The 24,053-nt window shown below is 42.7% G+C and overlaps 1 protein-coding gene and 2 long non-coding RNA genes across 3 annotated transcripts in view; 1 reads left to right on the plus strand and 2 right to left on the minus strand.

Annotated features, from left to right (window-relative positions):
* The window catches only part of LOC117404705 (butyrophilin subfamily 1 member A1-like), a 163,527-nt gene that overhangs the window by 81,848 nt on the left and 57,626 nt on the right, over window positions 1-24,053 (minus strand). The window lies entirely within an intron of this gene.
* LOC131721222 (uncharacterized) lies at window positions 4,356-5,925 on the plus strand. The gene is made up of 3 exons (XR_009319894.1): window positions 4,356-4,693; window positions 5,223-5,293; window positions 5,747-5,925. It is a non-coding gene; the product is annotated as an uncharacterized LOC131721222 (long non-coding RNA).
* Window positions 6,409-16,228, minus strand: LOC131721221 (uncharacterized). The gene is made up of 3 exons (XR_009319893.1): window positions 15,943-16,228; window positions 7,140-7,252; window positions 6,409-6,951 (listed from the first exon to the last, which is right to left on the minus strand). It is a non-coding gene; the product is annotated as an uncharacterized LOC131721221 (long non-coding RNA).

A 24,053-nucleotide genomic window follows, 5' to 3' on the forward strand; every position in this document is an offset into this window, starting at 1 on the left:
CCTGTGAACGCTGACTCGTTTCAAGTGGTCGCGTTTTTCTATACCTTGTATGGGCTGCACGATTTTGTTCAGAGGCGCGTTATTCTAGTTTCCTGTCCCGGCTCTTGTACATTCACTGAGGGTTGTGCTTAAAATCGCACGAGACAGCGGAAAAGGCTGAAGTCTGTCAGTAGTGATTTATTTAACTAGACATCAACAAAAACCTACTCGCCAGCTCTTAATTTAATATTCACAGTTTGTAAAAACGGATTCCAATTCTACATATATGTATTTCTTAGTAGATGCCCTTATCCAGGGCGACTTACAATTGTTACAAGATATCACGTTATTTTTTACATACAATTACCCATTTATACAGTTGGGCAATCTAGGTACAGTACCTTGCTCAAGGGTACAGCAGCAATGTCCCCCACCTGGGATTGAACCCACGACCCTCCGGTCAGGAGTCCAGAGCCCTAACCACTACTCCACACTGCTACCCTATGTGCATGTTGTGTATGTAATCAAAAATCTTCCAATTTTAATAGGAACAGATAAAATCCACTCCCTTTCTACTAATTCATTTCTATACCAACAAACATCACAAATGTGTTCAATCTTAAAGATTAAAATGTAATAAGTGTATTTATTATTAATCTTTAATACGAGGCTGCAGTTGGATTTTTATTTGCATCACAGCTTGTTATTTAGGGTGAGGGTTGGTTTGTCTTCAAATCCACTTTAAGCCACCGAATGTACCTATGGCAACCACTTCACTTCAATACAACTGCACTTTGATGAAAGAGACCAAAGGGACTTAAACAAAGGGATCATCATTCAACTTTGATAAATCGATTGGCATATGAGCTTAAAGGACAGAACAAAAACTGGGATGAAAATAATATGAGTGACGACCTGAACTTCAGCTTCCTAGATTTTATTGCGTGTACCTAGGCTAACCTATACAGATGTAAGCATGTCAATTTTACATTGTAAATAAGATGAGAATGACACACATCATTCTTACTTTAATACGATTAAGTAAATGTAGATTGTGTGAAGCTATACCCCTATAAAATGTACCACGGTTCTATAGTGTAGCTATACTATTATGATTATGGTTGTACTGCATTATTGTAACACAGGGAATTGTACATTGATGGTGTAGGACACATATATTATACAATACAATTGGACTTTCACAGATACCATCGTACCTTGTTCCAAAATCTAGTGGTACATTTTTATAGGGTTCCGTTCTAACAGTATTGTTGCAATAGAAACAAACGGATAATTGAAAGAAGCGGAGGGCAGGAAATTAATCGGAGAGTATCAAGCAATATTTTTAAAATACGCTGACATCAAGACCGTTCCCAGCAATGCTTGCAGATTGTCTTTTTTTTTTTACATACATTTCATACCGCAAAGTTAACGATTACTGCTTTTTTATATATTATATGGAAGCGTACGCGCTTTAATTAATGCTGCCTTTATAAATGTAATGATGATTAAATGGTTTATTTAGAACGCAATGTCGATGTATTCATTATTTTAAACACATAAATAAAACGGGCATATTACATACGACATTGACAATACAGAGAAAAGTAGATTCCGTAAACAAAAAAAAACGATTTCACATGGGTGTGATCAGAGCATCAATGTGAGGACTTGGAAATTGCGTCACTGTAGAGGCGGAGTTTAAGGTTGCCAGGCTTGGGATGTCAGCCTTGGGGTGTAAGGCCTGTGTCGTCCGCCTTGCAGGTACAGACGTGCTCAAATTTGTCAGTACCCCTCCACAAAAAACGAAGAATGCACAATTTACTCTGAAATAACTTTAAACTGACAGAAGTAATTTGCATCCACCATTGTTTATTCCATATTTAATAGAAATCAGACTTTGCTTTTGATTTTTTATTCAACATAATATTGTAAATAAGAAAACAAATGAAAATGGCATGGACAAAAATGATGGGACCTCTAACCTAATATTTTGTTGCACAACATTTAGAGGCAATCACTGCAATCAAGCGTTTTCTGTAGCTCTCAATGAGACTTCTGCACCTGTTAACAGGTAGTTTGGCCCACTCTTCCTGAGCAAACTGCTCCAGCTGTCTCAGGTTTGATGGGTGCCTTCTCCAGACTGCAAGTTTCAGCTCTTTCCATAGATGTTCGATAGGATTCAGATCAGGACTCATAGAAGGCCACTTCAGAATAGCCCAATGTTTTGTTCTTATCCATTCTTGGGTGCTTTTAGCTGTGTGTTTTGGGTCATTATCCTGTTGGAGGACCCATGACCTGCGACTGAGACAGAGCTTTCTGACACTGGGCAGTACGTTTCGCTCCAGAATGCCTTGATAGTCTTGAGATTTCATTGTGCCCTGCACAGATTCAAAGCACTGTGCCAGGCGCAGCAAAGCAGCCCCAAAACATAACCGAGCCTCCTCCATGTTTCACTGTAGGTATGGTGTCCTTTTCTTTGAAAGCTTCATTTTTTTCGTCTGTGAACATAGAGCTGATGTGACTTGCCAAAAAGCTCCAGTTTTTACTCATCTGTCCAAAGGACATTCTCCCAGAAGGATTGTGGCTTGCCAATATGCATTCTAGCAAATTCCAGTCTGGCTTTTTTATGTTTTTCTTTAAAAAATGGAGTCCTCCTGGGTCTTCTTCCATGGAGCCCACTTTCGCTCAAAAAGAAACGGATGGTGCGATCAGAAACTGATGTACCTTCACCTTGGAGTTCAGCTTGTATCTCTTTGGCAGTTGTCCTTGGTTCTTTTTCTACCATTCGCACTATCCTTCTGTTCAATCTGGGGTCGATTTTCCTCTTGCCACCGCGCCCAGGGAGGTTGGCTACAGTTCAATGGACCTTAAACTTCTTAATAATATTTGCAACTGTTGTCACAGGAACATCAAGCTGCTTGGAGATGGTCGTGTAGCCTTTACCTTTACCATGCTTGTCTATTATTTTCTTTCTGATCTCCTCAGACAACTCTCTCCTTTGCTTTCTCTGGTCCATGTTCAGTGTGGTGCACACAATGATACCAAACAGAAACAGTGACTACTTTGATCCATTTAAATAGTCCGAATGACTGATTACAAGATTGGAGACATGTGTGATATTAATTAAAGAAACTAATTAGTTTGAAATATCACTATAATCCAGTTATTTATTATCTTTTCTAAGGGGTACCAACAAATGTGTCCAGGCCATTTTAGAATATCTTTGTAGAATAAGCAATAATTCATCTCTTTTCACAGCTTCTTGGCTTTATTCTATGACATACCAAAGGCATGCACGTATACATGATAAAATAGCTTTTAATTTCATCACTTTTCAGGAGGAATGAAGCATTATTTCAATGAGCTGTAAGGGTACCAACAAATCTGAGCACGTCTGTATATACACTGTTGCTTTAGCCCGCTGCGCGGCCGGTCAGCTGTTGGAATGCCCCCAGTTTTGATGCTTACATCCGTACTTGACGAGTTTGCACAGCAGGATCTCGACTCAATTTCCAGCTTCAGCAGTTATCTGATTACATTGAGAAAAAACGGCCTGACTCGATTTCACACAACTCATGCTTTTATGAGTTTAATATATTACATGTAATATATACGCTGTTCTCAAAGAAATTAGTAAAATTTAAATGTAACATCAGGACTTACATTTTCATACATCTTTCTAACAGATCAGAATACAAGAACATGAGATTGTGCTGTGCCCCTACAATACTGGAAGTCACTGGATTCTTGTGGTATGTTATTATGTAACATTAACAAAATTCAACAGACACATTTTCATCGTTATCTACATTTTCTGTTTTGATTAAATTGTGTTTTGGTTACAACTAATATTTCTAAAATGTTATGTCTAGGTATTACACAATTCTCTTTATATATGGTTAAGTGAAGATGCAAGGTTATTGTAAATAAACAATATTAAAAGAATCTACTAACTTAACAGATTTAAATTCTCACTAACACGGCCACAACTGCTGCTGCTACCATTATAAAATACGGTATTTTGCAGATTGTGAAAATGTGTGAAAATACTGTGGTCCTGATTGATCCACTGGGCGAGGAGGACAAGTATAGCAGAGGTATTTTAAGAAACTGGAGGTTGGTATACATGTTATACAAGTGTTATATATGTTATATTATTAAATGTATCTTAAGCAGAATAAAAATGGATTCAGTTTACTATTGTGAAGTATCTCAAATGCACAGTTTACAGAAATTTGAAAAAATAACTAGTGCCTATGGTTAAGATTGAAATATAACTCCTGTCAAATAAACACTTGATTACAGCTATACATTGAATTGAATCCAGGCTGTAGTCCTGAGTTAGGAGTGCAGGTACACTCCGTAGAGCTGGAGTTGCAATGAGAATTCTAAAAAACTGTCTGTTTTCTAGGAGTTTCATGAGAGCTAATGTGGACACAGGAAATAAGACAGTTTGGAAATTGCAGACTTTCAAACACCAACTTCAGATGGATGGCAGCAGTTGTGGTGTTCTGATATTAAGTGTAAAAAGCTAACATTATTATCTTAAATCCTATCTTTGTGTGTTTAATTTTTACATTACATCTGTGCTTTGTTTTTCAGTTTGCAGAACAGTACCTTACAAGTGGATCAATTGATCAGGTGGAAACCAGCCCAGCATCTATAAGAGCACAAAGACTGGAGATTGCTGGCCTCCTTATGGAAAATCAGGGTAACACATTACTGTGTGAAGGTTTAAAACAACTGGAAGACTACCATGTAATTTGAACACTTATGAATATATAGCAGATTGAATGAGCAACATGAAAGGAAAGAACACAACAGTCCAGGACTGAACAATACAACTGAGAGAATCTATTGAGCCGTTATGCCTCATGCTTTTTGTAAAATGTGTATTATATTTGCAATAATGAAGGGCTGATATACAATACTGTGTTGAAAACCACAATCATGGCATTGCGTAGAACTCATCTCTCTGTGATACCTAATATAAATACAATCCCTAATTGCCCTTGTTTGATACTGGATAGTGTTTTTTTTTAAAGGACTGCATCAATAAACACTTCTTGTTCACAATATTATTCCTGAATGTAATTTCCATAGATGCTACATGTACATGTTGAACTATACTGCTTTAAAATGTGACAACTTTATATTTGAAAATGTTGATCAAAATAATTAGGGTTTTAAAATACTTGTTTTAATGTTTTAGTTTGTCTAATTTGTTTGCTTTATCACAGGTAACACAGATGAATACTGCATAATATGCAGCATGATGGACCTGCAGTCAGCCAACACCACAATTAACATGGTAAATATACCTGGATTATTACACAACGTGTGTATTAATAATTATTTATTTATTCTAGTAATTATATATAGTATTTAGTTGTTTCATAAGTAAGTGTATATTTGATAAATTTAACTTGTGTTTACTGAACCAGAAAAACTAATTACATCAAGACAAATAATGAATGTGATCTTCCTTGGTATTTTCTGATAACATTGAGAGTAGGTGTTGTGTGTTTTGGAATGATTGCGCTATTTCTATATAACTGGTGTCAGGGCATAATTTGCTGACACTAGATATCCCCTGGAAGATCACAGTATTCTTTATTTTTTTATTGTATATCTGCCACAGAATATACACAGTTATATATTTTAAGTGTAATAAACTATTAAATAATGACTCGTGTCATCTATAGCTGGGTAATATGTTTAGCAATCATCAAGTGGACAATATGTATTTATTTTACTTTTTCAGGTGCAATGTGATCACTGCAACAGATGAGCACACACTGAATGCACACCGTACTCTGCTGAAGAGTTATCAACAGACGGGCACACACTGAATGCACTCCATACTCTGCTGAAGAGTTATCAACAGACGGGCACACACTGAATGCACACTGTACTCTGCTGAAGAGTTATCAACAGACGGGCACACACTGAATACACACCGTACTCTGCTGAAGAGTTATCAACAGACGGGAACACACTGAATGCACTCCGTACTCTGCTGAAGAGTTATCAACAGACGGGCACACACTGAATGCACATCGTACTCTGCTGAAGAGTTATCAACAGATGAGCACACACTGAATGCACACCGTACTCTGCTGAAGAGTTATCAACAGACGGGCACACACTGAATGCACACCGTACTCTGCTGAAGAGTCATCAACAGATGAGCACACACTGAATGCACACCGTACTCTGCTGAAGAGTTATCAACAGATGGGCACACACTGAATGCACTCCGTACTCTGCTGAAGAGTTATCAACAGACGGGCACACACTGAATGCACACCGTACTCTGCTGAAGAGTTATCAACAGACGGGCACACACTGAATGCACACCGTACTCTGCTGAAGAGTTATCAACAGACGGGCACACACTGAATGCACACCGTACTCTGCTGAAGAGTTATCAACAGACGGGCACACACTGAATGCACTCCGTACTCTGCTGAAGAGTTATCAACAGATGAGCACACACTGAATGCACTCCGTACTCTGCTGAAGAAAAAAGGCTGCCATCTTACTCTGGCATCCAGAGAGTTCAAACAACACTGGTACAAATAAGCATTTCTAGGTCTAAAATAACATCATGATGAGGAGATTACCAGTGCAAGGAATAGATGCAGTTCCAGTCCTCCCAACTCTACCGGTGGGAGTGAAAGTGAGCATTTCACTTCTTGATGGTCGAGTGAAATCCAGTCTAGTGGGTACAGCAGTGACTCTCCTTGGTGTCTGTGCCATCATTGAAGGTGACTGAATGAAGTCTTCAACACACTCATCTGGAGGCTGGCTAGGTGATGCACTTACTTGTGGTCTTTGTGTAGCAGGTGAAGTTGAAGGTGGGCGAGGTACTGCTGCTGCAGCTGGCAGGGAGCTTTTTATTGTCTTTCTTGAACCCTTTTTGACGCACTATCATCGATGTCACTATCAGTGTCGCCAAACCGAATTCTACAAAACAAAATGAATATAAAAACTATTTTAATACTATACCCCTTCCATATTGATAACATTATCATATATATTTCACACATGGAGGGCATATACAAACAAATGATTTGCAAGGTTATTGTGTCTCATTTTTAATTCAATTCAATTCTTATATAATATAATCCATTTAAACAATGCTAATTGCATACCTGGCCGTCCTTTGTCTCTTTGGCTTTGTCACATCGTCTTCCTTTTCTGACTCCAAATCTGATGTTGAGCAAGTTAAGGAGTCTTAACTTCTGTCTTGCCTTCAGGTAATCATCTGGAAAAAAAATTAAAAGGATCTTTTGTTTATAAAATAAGGTTCCTGACCTAACTTTTTGCCAAGGGTTCAAACTAGACCTATATAACTGACACTTTCCTCCTTTGGATAGTAACTTTGCCAACTCTGATTAAAGGCATCTATTATTCAGCTGCAATATGGAATATACATGTCTACATATCCACAATACTTGGTTACTTCTTTATGAAAAAAAAACCCACAAATGGCGTGTTTGTGTGAAAATCCTGAGCTCATGTTTGGTCCAGCCCTGGCCAGGATCTTCTCTGTTCCTGACTGCTCTGTCAATTCTCTCCTCATCGGTGGAGTTTGTCCACCAGGCTATTCCATCCTTATACCACGTTGCGGGCACCACGTGGATAGTTTTATTGGTCACAAATTCAACTATAAGATACATATCTGATTTCCATTACACGAGAGTAGATGTTAAAACTTCATGCTGATTTGAACTCGGCTCTCGCCAAGATAAGCACCAACTAAGACGTAGCTTTACAGTAAACTAATGTGATCCATATGTGTCTCCCTCCATTTACGTTTCCTTCCATATGATGATGTAGATATCCTTCTGTCTGGTGTTAATGGCTGAAGTGTAATGCTGGCTCCAGGGATCAGCTTATTTTGCCTCCCTGGCGCATCAGCACACACAACGGCTGCGATGCTGGCTCCGGGGATCAACCAAAGTGCGGCCTCCCCAGCGCATCAGCATGACAACCGTCTGGATTGAGCTAAGTAGGGTACATCTCTGGGGTTTTCAAGTGGGCACCTTCCATCCTCAGTGTTTCGTCGACTAGCCCACGACACCTCAAGAGGGCTCGACGGTGATTCTGGCGTCCCAGCATCACCCCCCTCCGTCCCCCACTCAACTCAGCCCAGCTTACTTACCTGTCCCCAGCCAGAATCTTTCCGTCTCAACCACAGCCAGTTGCTGCTCCTCTCTGCTGCTTCAGATAAGTTCTTCACTGTGCGACGCAACTCTTGGCCACTGAATCCGACGTCTCTGAGAAACCGGGTTGTAGAGCGTGCCACAAATCCTCGACAACCCACTTCCACTGGGTAAACCCGAACTCTCCATCCTCGCTGTTCCGCTTCAGTGGCTAGTTGAGCATACCGCAGTTTCTTCCTCTCATACGCCTCATCTACAGCATCCTCCCATGGCACTGTTAACTCTACCAGGTGAACAAGGCGTGCTGATCCAGACCACAAGACAATATCTGGTCGAAGGTTAGTGGTGGCAATCTCAGGTGGAAAAATAAGCCGTTGACCAACATCTGCCAGCATATTCCAGTCTCTAGCAGCTTCCAATTGTCCTGGGCGAGGATTGGTTTTAACACCTTTTCTTGGTGGTTGCTCTCCTGGGCGGAGGAATGTTGTCTTTTGTGTGTAATGTTTTGATGGAACAGGTGGCAACTTATTGGTCATGTTACGCTTGTCTTCCAATGCTAAGGCCAAACATCGCAGCACCTGGTCATGGCGCCAAGTAAACCGTCCTTGGCTAAGAGCCACCTTACATCCTGTCAAAATGTGCCTTAATGTTGCAGGTGATGAACACAAAGGACATGAGGGATCCTCTCCTACCCAGAGGTTTAGGTTCTGTGGTGATGGGAGAACATCATATGTTGACCTGATGAGGAAACTGATCCTGCTCTGTTCCATTGACCATAGGTCTTGCCAGCCAATCTTGCGTTGTTCCACACTCTCCCATCTCATCCATTCTCCCTGTTTGGCCTGGGAAATGGCCTTTATACACCTCATCCTCTCCTCCTGCTTTTGCACCTCGTTGACTACCAGCTTCCTCCTTTGAGCTGGGGCCGCCTTGTGCCATGTAGGAGGAGTTGAACTGAAACCAAGACCCCCTCTTCCATGCTGAACTTGCCCCATGATATCACCAATTCGAAGGGCAGCCTTTGCATCTTCCACAGCTTTCTTTGCCGCCCACTTTCTTCCAGTTTTCAACACAGGTGCTGCCTCCCTTACGCATTTATCGCGTGACTCTACTAATGTCATTTCCAGTCTGACCTTGGCGCACTTAAACTCCTCGGTTAGAGCAGAGACTGGTAGCTGCAGTATTCCTTTACCATAAAGTCCCACTCTGCTGAGGCAGCGTGGAACTCCCAACCATTTCCTGATGTATGAACTGATTAAAGCTTCCAGCTTCTCTACTGTTGTCAAAGAAACCTCGTACACAGTCAGTGGCCACAGCAACCTCGGCAGTAGACCAAACTGAAAGCACCAGAGTTTTAGTTTACCTGGTAGAGCGCAGCTGTCTATGCTCTTCAACCCTTCCACTGCTTGTTGTCTAACTTCTCCCACACGAACTGTGTCCTTTAGATCCCCGTCGTACCATCTCCCAAGACTCTTCACTGGCTTCTCAGACACTGTTGGTATTGCCTCACCATTAATGAAGAATGTTTTATCTACTACTTTGCCTTTAATTATAGAGATGCTCCTTGATTTAGTGGGCTTGAATTGCATTCGTGCCCATTCAATGTTATTGGTTAATTTGCCCAATAATCGATTAGTGCAGGCTACTGTTGTAGTCATGGTTGTCATGTCATCCATGTATGCTCGAATTGGTGGTAGTCGCATTCCAGAAGCCAAGCGCTCTCCTCCTACTACCCATTTTGATGCCCTAATGATTACTTCCATTGCCATGGTAAAAGCCAGTGGAGAAATGGTGCATCCTGCCATTATTCCAACCTCTAGGCATTGCCATGTAGTGCTGAATTCTGAAGTTGAAAAACTGAATTGTAAATCTCCAAAATAGGCTTTCACTAAATTTGTTATTGTCATCGGTACACTGAAAAAATCAAATGCTGCCCAAAGTAGTTCATGTGGCACTGAACCATATGCATTAGCCAAATCCAGGAATGTCACATGGAGCTCCTTCCTCTCCTTTTTAGCTGATTGAATTTGTTGCCAGATCACATTGATGTGTTCTAAGCAACCTGGGAAACCTGGAATGCCCGCTTTTTGTATTGAAGTGTCAATGAAGCAGTTCTTTAATAGGTAAGCTGACAATCTCTGAGCAATAATGCTGAAGAAAATCTTGCCTTCTACGTTTAATAGGGAAATGGGACGAAACTGACTGATGCTTGTAGAATCTTTTTCTTTAGGTATAAAGACTCCACCTGCTCGGCGCCATGCTCTTGGTACAACCTGTTTTTCCCATGCCACTTTCATCAATTTCCACAGAATTCGTAGAACTCCTGAAGCACTCTTGTACACTCTGTACGGAACTCCATTAGGCCCTGGAGATGATGAAGCCCTTGCTTTTTTCACAGCTTGCTCTATTTCTTTCCACTTAGGTGCACAGTCCTCCATTTGGTATTCTGGTGGATTGATAGGTGGGATGTCTGACGGAATTGACATAGGCTCCTGCCTTTTTGAATCTGTATGTGTTTCCTCCAAATATCTCTCCAGCTCAACCTTAGATGCTTTTAGTGTGCCATTCTTCTCACTGGTGAATAACTTCTTTACAAATTTGAATGGGTCTTTATAAAAGTTAGCTCTCGCACGCTCCTTCTTTTTGTAGCGTTTCCGTAGGCGCTCAGCTCTGCGCAATGTTGCAAGCTTATCTTTTATGACCCTTTGTAAGAGATTGAGTCCCTCCTTCTGACTTTGTTCTGCTCTTCTCCATTGGTTCCTCAGCTGTCTCCTTTCTCTAACTAAGCGTTCAATCTCCTGCTGCCGTCTAGACTTTCCAGGAATAGTTTGTACTTTTTCCTTCCTTTTTTCAACTCCAAACCTCTCACTTCCATATGCGTAGATGATGTCCCCAAATTTATCCAGCTTCTTTTCAACTGTTCCACTTAATCTTTCCAATGCAACGCAGAGATCTGTGTTTACTGTGTCCCATGCAGTTTTCTCACAAGCTCTTGGCCATTTAACTCCAGGCTTGTGCCCGTTGAGGTTCTTTTCTCTCTTATGCTGGTTTGTCTGACCGGGTTCACAAGGATCATTAGGTTCATCACTAACTGTGTCCATGCAAGTCCTCCTCACATCTATGACAGGGGTGCTGATATCCTGCGAACTGTGGTTTGCTTCCTGTCGCTGGATTTCATTCGACTGACTTGACTGACTTCGTAAGAAGTACTGATCAATGCGAGGCCCTTGTCCCTTCTCCCTCAAGCATTTCATTCTCCCTTGATGAATCTTCAAACCCCTGACCGTTGTCGCCTTGCTCCAGCCGCAGACACAAACCTGGAGTTCCATGTCTTTGTTAACTGCAGATCTTGAACTAGTCTTTTGTGAAGTACTCTCCATACTCATATCCGTTTCCGTTCCTAAGTCGTTAACCGTGTTGTCCAACGTTGAGTCATCTTCCGCCCCCGCTCTCGCAGACTCTAGGGGTATTTTTCTCTTTAATTTCTTAGAAGCCTTGGGCGGGTGTCTCCAGCATCCTGTAAACACAGAGCTGGATACTGCCGACAAGGGTAGCTAACCCTTACCAGCCCCAATGGGGTCTCTTTCCTCCTGTCAGCTGTCTCTCCAGGCTGTCACAAGGTCTTTCCCTTGTTGCCAGCTGCACTATTCACAGCAGTCACTGGACGTATCCAGATCTTCATGATTTCCATTACACGAGAGTAGATGTTAAAACTTCATGCTGATTTGAACTCGGCTCTCGCCAAGATAAGCACCAACTAAGACGTAGCTTTACAGTAAACTAATGTGATCCATATGTGTCTCCCTCCATTTACGTTTCCTTCCATATGATGATGTAGATATCCTTCTGTCTGGTGTTAATGGCTGAAGTGTAATGCTGGCTCCAGGGATCAGCTTATTTTGCCTCCCTGGCGCATCAGCACACACAACGGCTGCGATGCTGGCTCCGGGGATCAACCAAAGTGCGGCCTCCCCAGCGCATCAGCATGACAACCGTCTGGATTGAGCTAAGTAGGGTACATCTCTGGGGTTTTCAAGTGGGCACCTTCCATCCTCAGTGTTTCGTCGACTAGCCCACGACACCTCAAGAGGGCTCGACGGTGATTCTGGCGTCCCAGCATCACCCCCCTCCGTCCCCCACTCAACTCAGCCCAGCTTACTTACCTGTCCCCAGCCAGAATCTTTCCGTCTCAACCACAGCCAGTTGCTGCTCCTCTCTGCTGCTTCAGATAAGTTCTTCACTGTGCGACGCAACTCTTGGCCACTGAATCCGACGTCTCTGAGAAACCGGGTTGTAGAGCGTGCCACAAATCCTCGACAACCCACTTCCACTGGGTAAACCCGAACTCTCCATCCTCGCTGTTCCGCTTCAGTGGCTAGTTGAGCATACCGCAGTTTCTTCCTCTCATACGCCTCATCTACAGCATCCTCCCATGGCACTGTTAACTCTACCAGGTGAACAAGGCGTGCTGATCCAGACCACAAGACAATATCTGGTCGAAGGTTAGTGGTGGCAATCTCAGGTGGAAAAATAAGCCGTTGACCAACATCTGCCAGCATATTCCAGTCTCTAGCAGCTTCCAATTGTCCTGGGCGAGGATTGGTTTTAACACCTTTTCTTGGTGGTTGCTCTCCTGGGCGGAGGAATGTTGTCTTTTGTGTGTAATGTTTTGATGGAACAGGTGGCAACTTATTGGTCATGTTACGCTTGTCTTCCAATGCTAAGGCCAAACATCGCAGCACCTGGTCATGGCGCCAAGTAAACCGTCCTTGGCTAAGAGCCACCTTACATCCTGTCAAAATGTGCCTTAATGTTGCAGGTGATGAACACAAAGGACATGAGGGATCCTCTCCTACCCAGAGGTTTAGGTTCTGTGGTGATGGGAGAACATCATATGTTGACCTGATGAGGAAACTGATCCTGCTCTGTTCCATTGACCATAGGTCTTGCCAGCCAATCTTGCGTTGTTCCACACTCTCCCATCTCATCCATTCTCCCTGTTTGGCCTGGGAAATGGCCTTTATACACCTCATCCTCTCCTCCTGCTTTTGCACCTCGTTGACTACCAGCTTCCTCCTTTGAGCTGGGGCCGCCTTGTGCCATGTAGGAGGAGTTGAACTGAAACCAAGACCCCCTCTTCCATGCTGAACTTGCCCCATGATATCACCAATTCGAAGGGCAGCCTTTGCATCTTCCACAGCTTTCTTTGCCGCCCACTTTCTTCCAGTTTTCAACACAGGTGCTGCCTCCCTTACGCATTTATCGCGTGACTCTACTAATGTCATTTCCAGTCTGACCTTGGCGCACTTAAACTCCTCGGTTAGAGCAGAGACTGGTAGCTGCAGTATTCCTTTACCATAAAGTCCCACTCTGCTGAGGCAGCGTGGAACTCCCAACCATTTCCTGATGTATGAACTGATTAAAGCTTCCAGCTTCTCTACTGTTGTCAAAGAAACCTCGTACACAGTCAGTGGCCACAGCAACCTCGGCAGTAGACCAAACTGAAAGCACCAGAGTTTTAGTTTACCTGGTAGAGCGCAGCTGTCTATGCTCTTCAACCCTTCCACTGCTTGTTGTCTAACTTCTCCCACACGAACTGTGTCCTTTAGATCCCCGTCGTACCATCTCCCAAGACTCTTCACTGGCTTCTCAGACACTGTTGGTATTGCCTCACCATTAATGAAGAATGTTTTATCTACTACTTTGCCTTTAATTATAGAGATGCTCCTTGATTTAGTGGGCTTGAATTGCATTCGTGCCCATTCAATGTTATTGGTTAATTTGCCCAATAATCGATTAGTGCAGGCTACTGTTGTAGTCATGGTTGTCATGTCATCCATGTATGCTCGAATTGGTGGTAGTCGCATTCCAGAAGCCAAGCGCTCTCCTCCTACTACCCATTTTGATGCCCTAATGATTACTTCCATTGCCATGGTAAAAGCCAGTGGAGAAATGGTGCATCCTGCCATTATTCCAACCTCTAGGCATTGCCATGTAGTGCTGAATTCTGAAGTTGAAAAACTGAATTGTAAATCTCCAAAATAGGCTTTCACTAAATTTGTTATTGTCATCGGTACACTGAAAAAATCAAATGCTGCCCAAAGTAGTTCATGTGGCACTGAACCATATGCATTAGCCAAATCCAGGAATGTCACATGGAGCTCCTTCCTCTCCTTTTTAGCTGATTGAATTTGTTGCCAGATCACATTGATGTGTTCTAAGCAACCTGGGAAACCTGGAATGCCCGCTTTTTGTATTGAAGTGTCAATGAAGCAGTTCTTTAATAGGTAAGCTGACAATCTCTGAGCAATAATGCTGAAGAAAATCTTGCCTTCTACGTTTAATAGGGAAATGGGACGAAACTGACTGATGCTTGTAGAATCTTTTTCTTTAGGTATAAAGACTCCACCTGCTCGGCGCCATGCTCTTGGTACAACCTGTTTTTCCCATGCCACTTTCATCAATTTCCACAGAATTCGTAGAACTCCTGAAGCACTCTTGTACACTCTGTACGGAACTCCATTAGGCCCTGGAGATGAAGCCCTTGCTTTTTTCACAGCTTGCTCTATTTCTTTCCACTTAGGTGCACAGTCCTCCATTTGGTATTCTGGTGGATTGATAGGTGGGATGTCTGACGGAATTGACATAGGCTCCTGCCTTTTTGAATCTGTATGTGTTTCCTCCAAATATCTCTCCAGCTCAACCTTAGATGCTTTTAGTGTGCCATTCTTCTCACTGGTGAATAACTTCTTTACAAATTTGAATGGGTCTTTATAAAAGTTAGCTCTCGCACGCTCCTTCTTTTTGTAGCGTTTCCGTAGGCGCTCAGCTCTGCGCAATGTTGCAAGCTTATCTTTTATGACCCTTTGTAAGAGATTGAGTCCCTCCTTCTGACTTTGTTCTGCTCTTCTCCATTGGTTCCTCAGCTGTCTCCTTTCTCTAACTAAGCGTTCAATCTCCTGCTGCCGTCTAGACTTTCCAGGAATAGTTTGTACTTTTTCCTTCCTTTTTTCAACTCCAAACCTCTCACTTCCATATGCGTAGATGATGTCCCCAAATTTATCCAGCTTCTTTTCAACTGTTCCACTTAATCTTTCCAATGCAACGCAGAGATCTGTGTTTACTGTGTCCCATGCAGTTTTCTCACAAGCTCTTGGCCATTTAACTCCAGGCTTGTGCCCGTTGAGGTTCTTTTCTCTCTTATGCTGGTCTAAATTTAACACAAATAAAGAAGATTAGACCTACACATTCATTTTAAGCTTTTATACACTGGACCTGTTGTTTTAGCTTCCATTTTGGATACTGCTTTATATAACAATGTTATGCTGCTCTTTGCTGGTATTGCTATTTTGATCAGTCCAAGACTTTCTTCCACCTACTGTGACTATGCCCAAACATTACTAGAAATGTTTGTTAAGCACTCTGGCGAAATCTATGGGCAAGATCTTTTAGTATACAATGCTCATAAACATTGTACACTAAAAGAAACTGTCGAAATTCCGTAGCCTTCCGGTGATCAGCTTCACGTGGCGAGGTTTCCTTGCAAATTCTGCTGGTATGTAGGCACGCATATCTGTCAAACTAGTGGACAGTCTTTCAACAAGGCAGGCAGGCAGGCAGACGGCACTTGAGTGGTCCTTTTGTCCAAATATTTTTCAAGCGCCAAACAACCCCCAAACACACTAAATGCATATAATCCAAGGGAAACTGCGAGAGCAATCCAACAGGAATTCCACGAGCCCTTCGTTGCATTCACAACAGGTGGCGGAGTGTCACTGATATCATTCACCTGCATTTCATTTTCTTCAGTCACTCTTCTGAGCAGTCTGTCTACATTTGCACGGGCCCTTCGTCTGAGAGTAGAACTGGAGAGCAACATCTTTCTGTTCATTATCGAAAACTAAAAACATGCACTCTTAAAAAACAACAACGTGGAAGACTATATCAATATAGAAAAGGTAGGACAGTATTTGAAGTTGCAATGAAGTTTTTCAAGACTAAAAGGTGTAACACATGCACATGATATACCGTAAATTACAATATTCAAACTTATGAAACAGGAAATTACACATTAAAATTAAAACACTTTCTTTTTTTAAAAAATAGGACATGAGTTTGTAACTCAAAAGAATAAACCTGCAGCTGCATTATATGTTCCTTTAACACAGATACGGTAATAATAATAATAATAATAATAATAATAATAATAATAATAATAATAATAATAATAATAATAGAAAAAAAACTGTTTTAACACAAATCACATCAATCTGAACTGTGGCTGTTTGTTACCGTTAATATTTGAATTCCGTTCATGTTCACAAATCCTAACTCATTAAACTACTAAACTAAATTCAGCTTTTAAAAATCTATAGGCACAACTGTATATAACGTTTCCATAAATAATCCAAACACTACTTTGAAACACAGTAGGTACAGATTTAACATGGGCACTAAATCTTTTAAAGGATCAGTACAATTAAGGTCAGACAATCAATAATCGGTGCATTGAATAATTGTTGCACCTTTAGTATATTATTTGCTCAAATGTATTGTTGAATATCTACAGATATTTTTTTCCTTCCTTTCTTTCATAACAGTTCTATACTGTTGCATCAACACAATTAAAATGGAGGGTTTTGTTTTTAGCTGTCTGCTCGCATGCTCCTCAGAAGGCGCTGCTTGCTGTTCATGGCAGCGCGCTGAGCTGCCTCTCCGCACACTGCGTGGCGTTTTGAAGCGCTGTGTTTAAGATATTTTCATGTTTGAACTCCTGGCTCCCTGTTAAAATGCAGTCTGTCCTGCCATCAGTTCCCCTGCATCCTGATGAAACAGACACAACATGGAGTTGTTTTTTTTTTTTTTAACGCTGTCAAACTGAAGCCAGGGGGAATCTTTTATCCACTGTTGGTTGAACTGTCGGTTGATAATTCAGTGAAACTGGCGGGTATGGGATTTGTAGTTTTTAATGTGTGATTAACAGTGGGTAGTGGACACCAATAAACTACATTCCCAGAGTGCATTGCGATTGAGCTTTGAGTTTAGATCCGACTGTGAGGTTCTTTTTTTCTCTTTTGTTTTATACTTTTCAGCTTTATAAATAAATCTCGTTTATTGTTTATAGTAACCCTTTAGGGATTTCTGGTCGCATCTGTGCGTCTAAATTAAAATGTGCGTTCACACAAGCATTGTGTTCGTCTCTCATATGCAGAAACCGGACCATAAAAACTATAACGAGTAGATCTATCGACGTTTGAATCAGTCACAAGAACGAAATATCTACAAATATCTATTCTAACAAGTGTAGCGTTCGAGTCGATGACCTAACTTACTGATGGAATAAAACAAAAACCAAGGGAGACAGGCTTACAAGGTGAAATCAGCAATGGCCGAAACCTTCGTCTTATTTTTTACTCTGCGCGGCAAAAACAACACACAGCTTCCGCTTCCTCTTACCACCTAATACATAACTTTATTACTCCAGTAGATGGCAGTATAACACCACAAATAGCTAGGGGAATAATTATGTATTCAGTACAGTTTTAGATGGCTACACAAGGTTCAGGCTGCACTGCCGATAGCTCTAGACGCATACTCGGAACATTTTACATTCCTTAGAGAAAAGAATATTTATCAGATATGATTCTCGCTCTCCTCTTCAAACTGTCCGCCCAGCAAGCTCTCTCCTTCCCGCTGCACCCAGCCAGCCAATCGGAGCTCCCCTCTTGTCACCAAACCAGCCAATCGAGCTCCCATCTTGTCACGAAGCCAGCCAATAGGAACTTCCCTCTTGTCACCCAGCCAGCCAATCGGAGCTCCCATTTTGTCACCAAGCCAGCCAATCGGAGCTCCCCGCTTGTCACCAAACCAGCCAATCAGAGGTCTCACTTGTCACCAAAGCCAGCCAATCGGAACTCCCCTCTTGTCACCAAGCCAGCCAATCAGAGCTCCTCCTTGTATCCAAGCCAGCCAATCGGAGCTCCTCTCTTGTCACCAAGCCAGCCAATCGGAGCTCCCCTCTTGTCACCAAGCCAGCCAATCGGAGCTCCTCTCTTGTCACCAAGCCAGACAATCAGAGCTCCCCTCTTTTCAGCCAGCCAGCCAATCGAAACTCCCCTCTTGTCACCAAGCCAGCCAATCAGAGCTCCTCTCTTGTATCCAAGCCAGCCAATCGGAGCTCCCCTCTTGTCACCAAGCCAGCCAATCGGAGCTCCCCTCTTGTCACCAAGCCAGACAATCAGAGCTCCCCTCTTTTCAGCCAGCCAGCCAATCGGTGCTCCCCAATCGGATACAGTCACTGTAATAAGTGAATTGCGCATTGAAGTGAATAAAGACAGACTCAGGGTGCGTTCACGGAGATCATTCTGTGCAGAATCTGACCAGTTTATCCAATGATCTTCTATGAACTGGTCAGATTCTGCACAGACTCCGCGCAGAATGATCTCCGTGAACGCGCCCTTAATGTCTCCCTTTCACAGCTGCCCGGTTCAGCGCAGTTAATTCAGAAGCGCTTCTGTAATTACAAATATTAAGGAAGCGCATTGCTACCTTACAAAAATAAATAAATAAATTCAAATAAAAATAAAATAATAAAAAAACACGTATATAGAGAACCACACGTAACTATGTGTTAAAAAATGATCACGTAAATGCGTGACAAAGTAACACGTAATTACGAGAAATGAAATTATCACGTGACTACGTGTTAAAATGTATGTTTTTTTTTTTCACCCCCGTGTTGTTTGAGTGGACGCGCTGTAAGCAGGATACAGTCACTCTAATAAGCACGTGTACTGCCCTGACTCACGAGGAAATCCTTTACCAGCTTTGAAAAACGAAACTGTGCGATTGTAGTAGGGTCTTATTATTATTATTATTATTATTATTATTATTATTATTATTATTATTATTATTATTATCATTCACGTGTGGATTGTGTTTCTCATATTATTATTTGATGAATGTGTATTGTGTGTGTGTGTGTGTGTGTGTGTGTGTGTGTGTGAGTGTGTGTGTGTTGATTTATTTATATAAATGTGTGTTTTGTTGCACACCTCTTTATTATTATTTCTCATCTCGAGTGTGGTTTGATGTATTTGCTTCACTGGACCCCCCTAAACTACTTTCTCTCTTTCCTCTATGGAACTATACGAGCGAAACTCCGATTGGCTGAAGGACTGTCTGCCCAATGCACGCCCCCCCCCCCCCCCCCCCCCTGTTGCTTAGCAACCGCGTCTCCCGTTCCACGGCTCTGCTTGCCAGCGGCTCGCTGCTTGATCTCCCCGCCCTGCCAATCATCTCCTGCCTTTATAAATGCGGAGGAATATTGTGAGAGGGAGAGCCGGACTTGTGAAGGAGATTCCGCTGGAACGCGGAGAGACTTTAAGAAACTGATAGATCCAAGTATTTTATATAAACTGCAATAATATAATCTGTGGTAACTAGTTTAATTAACTTCACTATAAGAAACTGATAGATTTAGAGTTTGTTTTATTGTATCATCCCTATATATACTAGACAATTGTTATAGACTGTGAAGTGAAGGTGGCATTGTCATATGGTTTACATTATTGTTAATGTGTTTGAGATTTTTTAAAATCAATTATTACTAATAAAAACTTGTAAAGATTATTTTTGGTGTGCGATTGCTTGGTTTCTCCCGGATAAAAGAGTTTGTGCGGAACCAACCACTCGAGGTCCTTGTCCTCCATAAACACAAGGTGGCGCAGTCAAATTATTAACATAAATTTATCAAAGACCTGTTACACTCGTTCTGTCGAATCTCTCCAGAATGTTATTCCTCAAGTCTGTGTTTTAAAGTGAAAGGCAGATTGAAGTTATCTTGATCGTTGATCGCCGATGTGGGCAGACTGGCTCCGACTCCTGGTTCTGTTCTACTTTCTAATTCTTCAGCCCCGTTATCTGGAACAGCAGCGCCGCCTAAACTCTCGCTGACCAGTTGTTCAGGTTCATTAGTTGTTGTCGTTACTTCATTTTTATAGGATTTAAACCCGTAATGTGATCGTCTCAATGTTTTCCAGCAGGCATTTTTCACTAGCTAGCTTTTCCTTTTGTTTTATTCGTTTCGCTGCACCGCTAAGTTTTTTCCATTCTCTCTCTCTCTCTCTCTCTCTCTCTCTCTCTCTCTCTCTCTCTCTCTCTCTCTCTCTCTCTCTCTCTCTCTCTCTCTCTCTCTCTCTCTCTCTCTCTCTCTCTCTCTCTCTCTCTCTCTCTCTCTCTCTCGCCGTCCTCCTAGTGCGATCACGGGGCAAGTGGATTGGATTTAAAACTCTAAAATAGCCATTTTTATTTACATATTTATTTTAACCAGGCTGCGGGCCCCCTCCGCAGCTCAGGGCCCTGGACAAATGTCTCGGTTCCCCCCCCCCTTAAATCCAGCCCTGCCTACATGTGTGTGTCCCCTCCCCCCACATGCGTGTGTGTGTGCGTGTGTGTGTGTGTGTGTGTGTGTGTGTGTGTGTGTGTGTGTGTGCGTGCGTGCGTGTGTTTGTGTGTGTGTGTCCTATTTCTATGTGAATTCTGCTTGTATAATGCTTGTGAATGTGAGGAATGCTTGCAGGCTGTTATCATGTATTATTGCAGGGGACAAAATCCATCACAAAAATAAACCCTTCTTTACAGAGGAGGGTTTTTCACCCTGTCAGTGTCTTCTGTCTCTATGTATGTCTATACCTCTGTGTGTATGTGTGTGTCTCTCTGTGTGTTACTGATTGGTTTATTATTTTTTTCTTCAGATTAACGGATTGGCGTCAACTGGATTTTACGTTCACAGCGGACAGAAAGACAAGGCTGCCTCCCAGTCTCTCTTCACTGCCAGTTACGTCTACTAAACCAGTGCGCTCTTTAAACTGGGACCAGTAAACCTCACACACTGAGCCACTGCTTTTGCAATCTGAATTTTACATTTCAAAAGGTGCTTTTTACAAATTAAAAAAAAAAAATGTGAAGACGTCTGTCTGTAAGCCTTTCTTCCAGAGCGTTTGAAGTCATGTGGAGATTTAAATAAAAATCTACACTGTTGGTAAGTTAAAGTGTGTGGAAATTCATGATTTTTCTTTTTTCTTTAAGTGATTTATAGCTTAATAAAATAATTTCATAAAGATGACCTGCATGGAAGTTGCATTAGCTCTCAGATGTCCAGTTTGTGAAAGATGTTCTTGCAGACCTGGATTTGACATGATCACTGGATTAAAGGAAGTTCTGTTTCTGTGCCTCGCACTCGGGAAGGCTGCTGGACTCCCCGCCTCACTTCACCTCTGCAGTGTCTTCTTGGTCATGCTACTGGCTGACGGCCTGCCAGTCAGCAGGGGGAGCGCAGCTGATTGGTTAATGACAGGAAAGAAGCCAGCGAAGGGGCGGGGACAATTTCACCCTCCAGGTGAACAAGGAAGTGCAACCCTAACTGAAACCATGGCTTGCAAATGGAGATTTCTTTAACCGGGTGCAGCACTGTAGCACATATCGTGTTGTAGAATGAAAAGTTTCCATTCTAGTAAGCTTTTGAAAGCCTGGCTTGTGCAAACAGAGATTACCCAAGGGTAGCACCAGAGGTGTTCAAATGAGAATCCATGTTTTGCTGCAACATCTTTCAAAAGCTACACATGTGAGAGCTGTGTAGTGAATGGAAGTGATGCACCGCTAACACTGAGGGAATTCTGTTTTGAACTGCAGTAGAATTATTTTAGTAAGAACTGAAATTGGTTTCAGTGGTCTGTGTAACCCTCATCATAGAGACTAAAATAAAATCAAAAACAACATGCACAAAATGATTGTATTTTGTGAAATCTCCAGGATGTTTTAAATACAAGGTGAACATATTTACCATGTATGCTGAATAAAAATGACAATTTAAACACATATGAACTGAATCTGTTATGTTTCTTTTAGTATTTCTAAATTAGACTGGAAGTAACTCTGTGCTTTGAGGAGGAGGTGGGGATATGTAAACTAACTTGAGTGTGTACAGGGCCTGCAATCCTCCACAGATCCCCACTCAAACAAGGTAGAGATATCATCCATTACTATTAAACAGGCAAGCGCAGAGATACAAAAAAATCCCTTGTTACCAGCGGTGTTGCTCCGTAGTACAGCCCCAGCTTCTCCACCTCCCCTCTCTCACTAGCGGTGTGGATCTGTAGTGCAGCCCCAGCTCTCTCCCCCTCCCTCCCTCTCCCCCTCCCCTCTCTCACCAGTGGTGTGGATCTGTAGTACAGCCCCAGCTGTCTGCTCCTCCCTCCCTCTCCCCCTCCCCTCTCTCACCAGCGGTGTGGATCTGTAGTTCAGCCCCAGCTGTCTCCCCCTCCCTCCCTCTCCCCCTCCCCTCTCTCACCAGCGGTGTGGATCTTAGTGCAGCCCCAGCTCTCTCCCCCTCCCTCCCTCTCCCCCTCCCCTCTCTCACCAGTGGTGTGGATCTGTAGTACAGCCCCAGCTGTCTGCTCCTCCCTCCCTCTCTCCCTCCTTCTCTCCCTCTCCCTCTCCCCTCTCTCACCAGCGGTGTGGATCTGTAGTACAGCCCCAGCTGTCTGCTCCTCCCTCCCTCTCTCCTTCCCTCCCTCCCCTCTCTCCTCAGTGGTGTGGATCTGTAGTTCAGCAGTTTCTCCACCATCTCTGGATCGTTGGCCGACACGGCTACATGCATCGGAGTCCTCATGTCGTAGTCGGCCTCTTCGAGGTTTGTTCCCGACATGAACCCTCCCACCCCCCCCCCCCCCACCCCTGTGCAGCAGCGGGAAGTCCTTCATGGCTACTGCACTGGAGGGGGGCGTGGCCAGAACACAGGGTCAAACTGAGGGCACTTACACTAGAACACAGTGTGTGGAGATTGCTAATTATAGCAGCTAGACTAGAGCACAGTGTTTGCTTACTGACTATAGCAGCTAGACTAGAGGACAATGTTTGATTGACTATAGCAGCTAGACTAGAGCAGTGTCTGAGTGCTGACTATAGCAGCTAGACTAGAACACAGTGTTTGATTGACTATAGTAGCTAGATTAGAGCACAGTGTCTCTGTGAAGAATCTGCTCATGGACCCAACAGGTTTGTTATTGTTGTGTGAAGAATCACAATTAAAATGTCCAATTTAAGGATCCAATTCATTCATATGTGTAATGGTCTCATTTAATCAGCACTCTGCTGTCATGAATGTCTTTCTTTTTACGAGTTCAAGATTGCCGAGGTAAACAATTGAGCAGTAAATCACACAACACCGTTATATCTTTTATACATTTTATCAAGAAAGATAGAAAATAGATGCGCTACAAAAACAGAACAGAAGATTCATATCAAAATAGCAGAATTCAGTTCACTGAGTTTAGCAATGAATAATATTCAGGGAGCATCTCAGCTTCAGTGTAAATATTGATTACATGGAAAATAATGCATTCATCTATTGTCTAGAAAGTGTTTTATCATTATTTATTTATTAGCAGACGCCCTTATCCAGAGCAACTTACAGTTGTTACAAAATATCACAGTTCAAAATTAGAGGGGGCATGGAGGAGAGAGGGAGAGTACAGGGCATGGAGGAGAGAGGGGAGAGTAGAGAGGGCAGGGAGGAGAGAGGCAGAGTAGAGAAGAGAGGGAGGGAGAGGAGTAGAGCAGGCAGGGTGGAGAGAGGGAGAGTAGAGAGGGCAGGGAGGAGAGAGGGAGAGTAGAGAGGATGGAGGAGACAGGGAGAGTAGAGAAGACAGGGTGGAGAGAGGGAGAGTAAAGAAGGCAGGGTGGAGAGAAGGAGTAGAGAGGATGGAGGAGAGAGGGAGAGTAGAGAGGGTGGAGGAGAGAGGGAGAGTAAGGGCAGGGAGGAGAGAGGAAGAGTAGAGATGGCAGGGTGGAGAGAGGGAGAGTAGAGATGGCAGGGTGGAGAGAGGGAGAGTGGGAAAG

Source organism: Acipenser ruthenus, chromosome 48 (genome assembly GCF_902713425.1).
Source record: "Acipenser ruthenus chromosome 48, fAciRut3.2 maternal haplotype, whole genome shotgun sequence".
Classification (NCBI taxonomy): Eukaryota; Metazoa; Chordata; class Actinopteri; order Acipenseriformes; family Acipenseridae; genus Acipenser; species Acipenser ruthenus.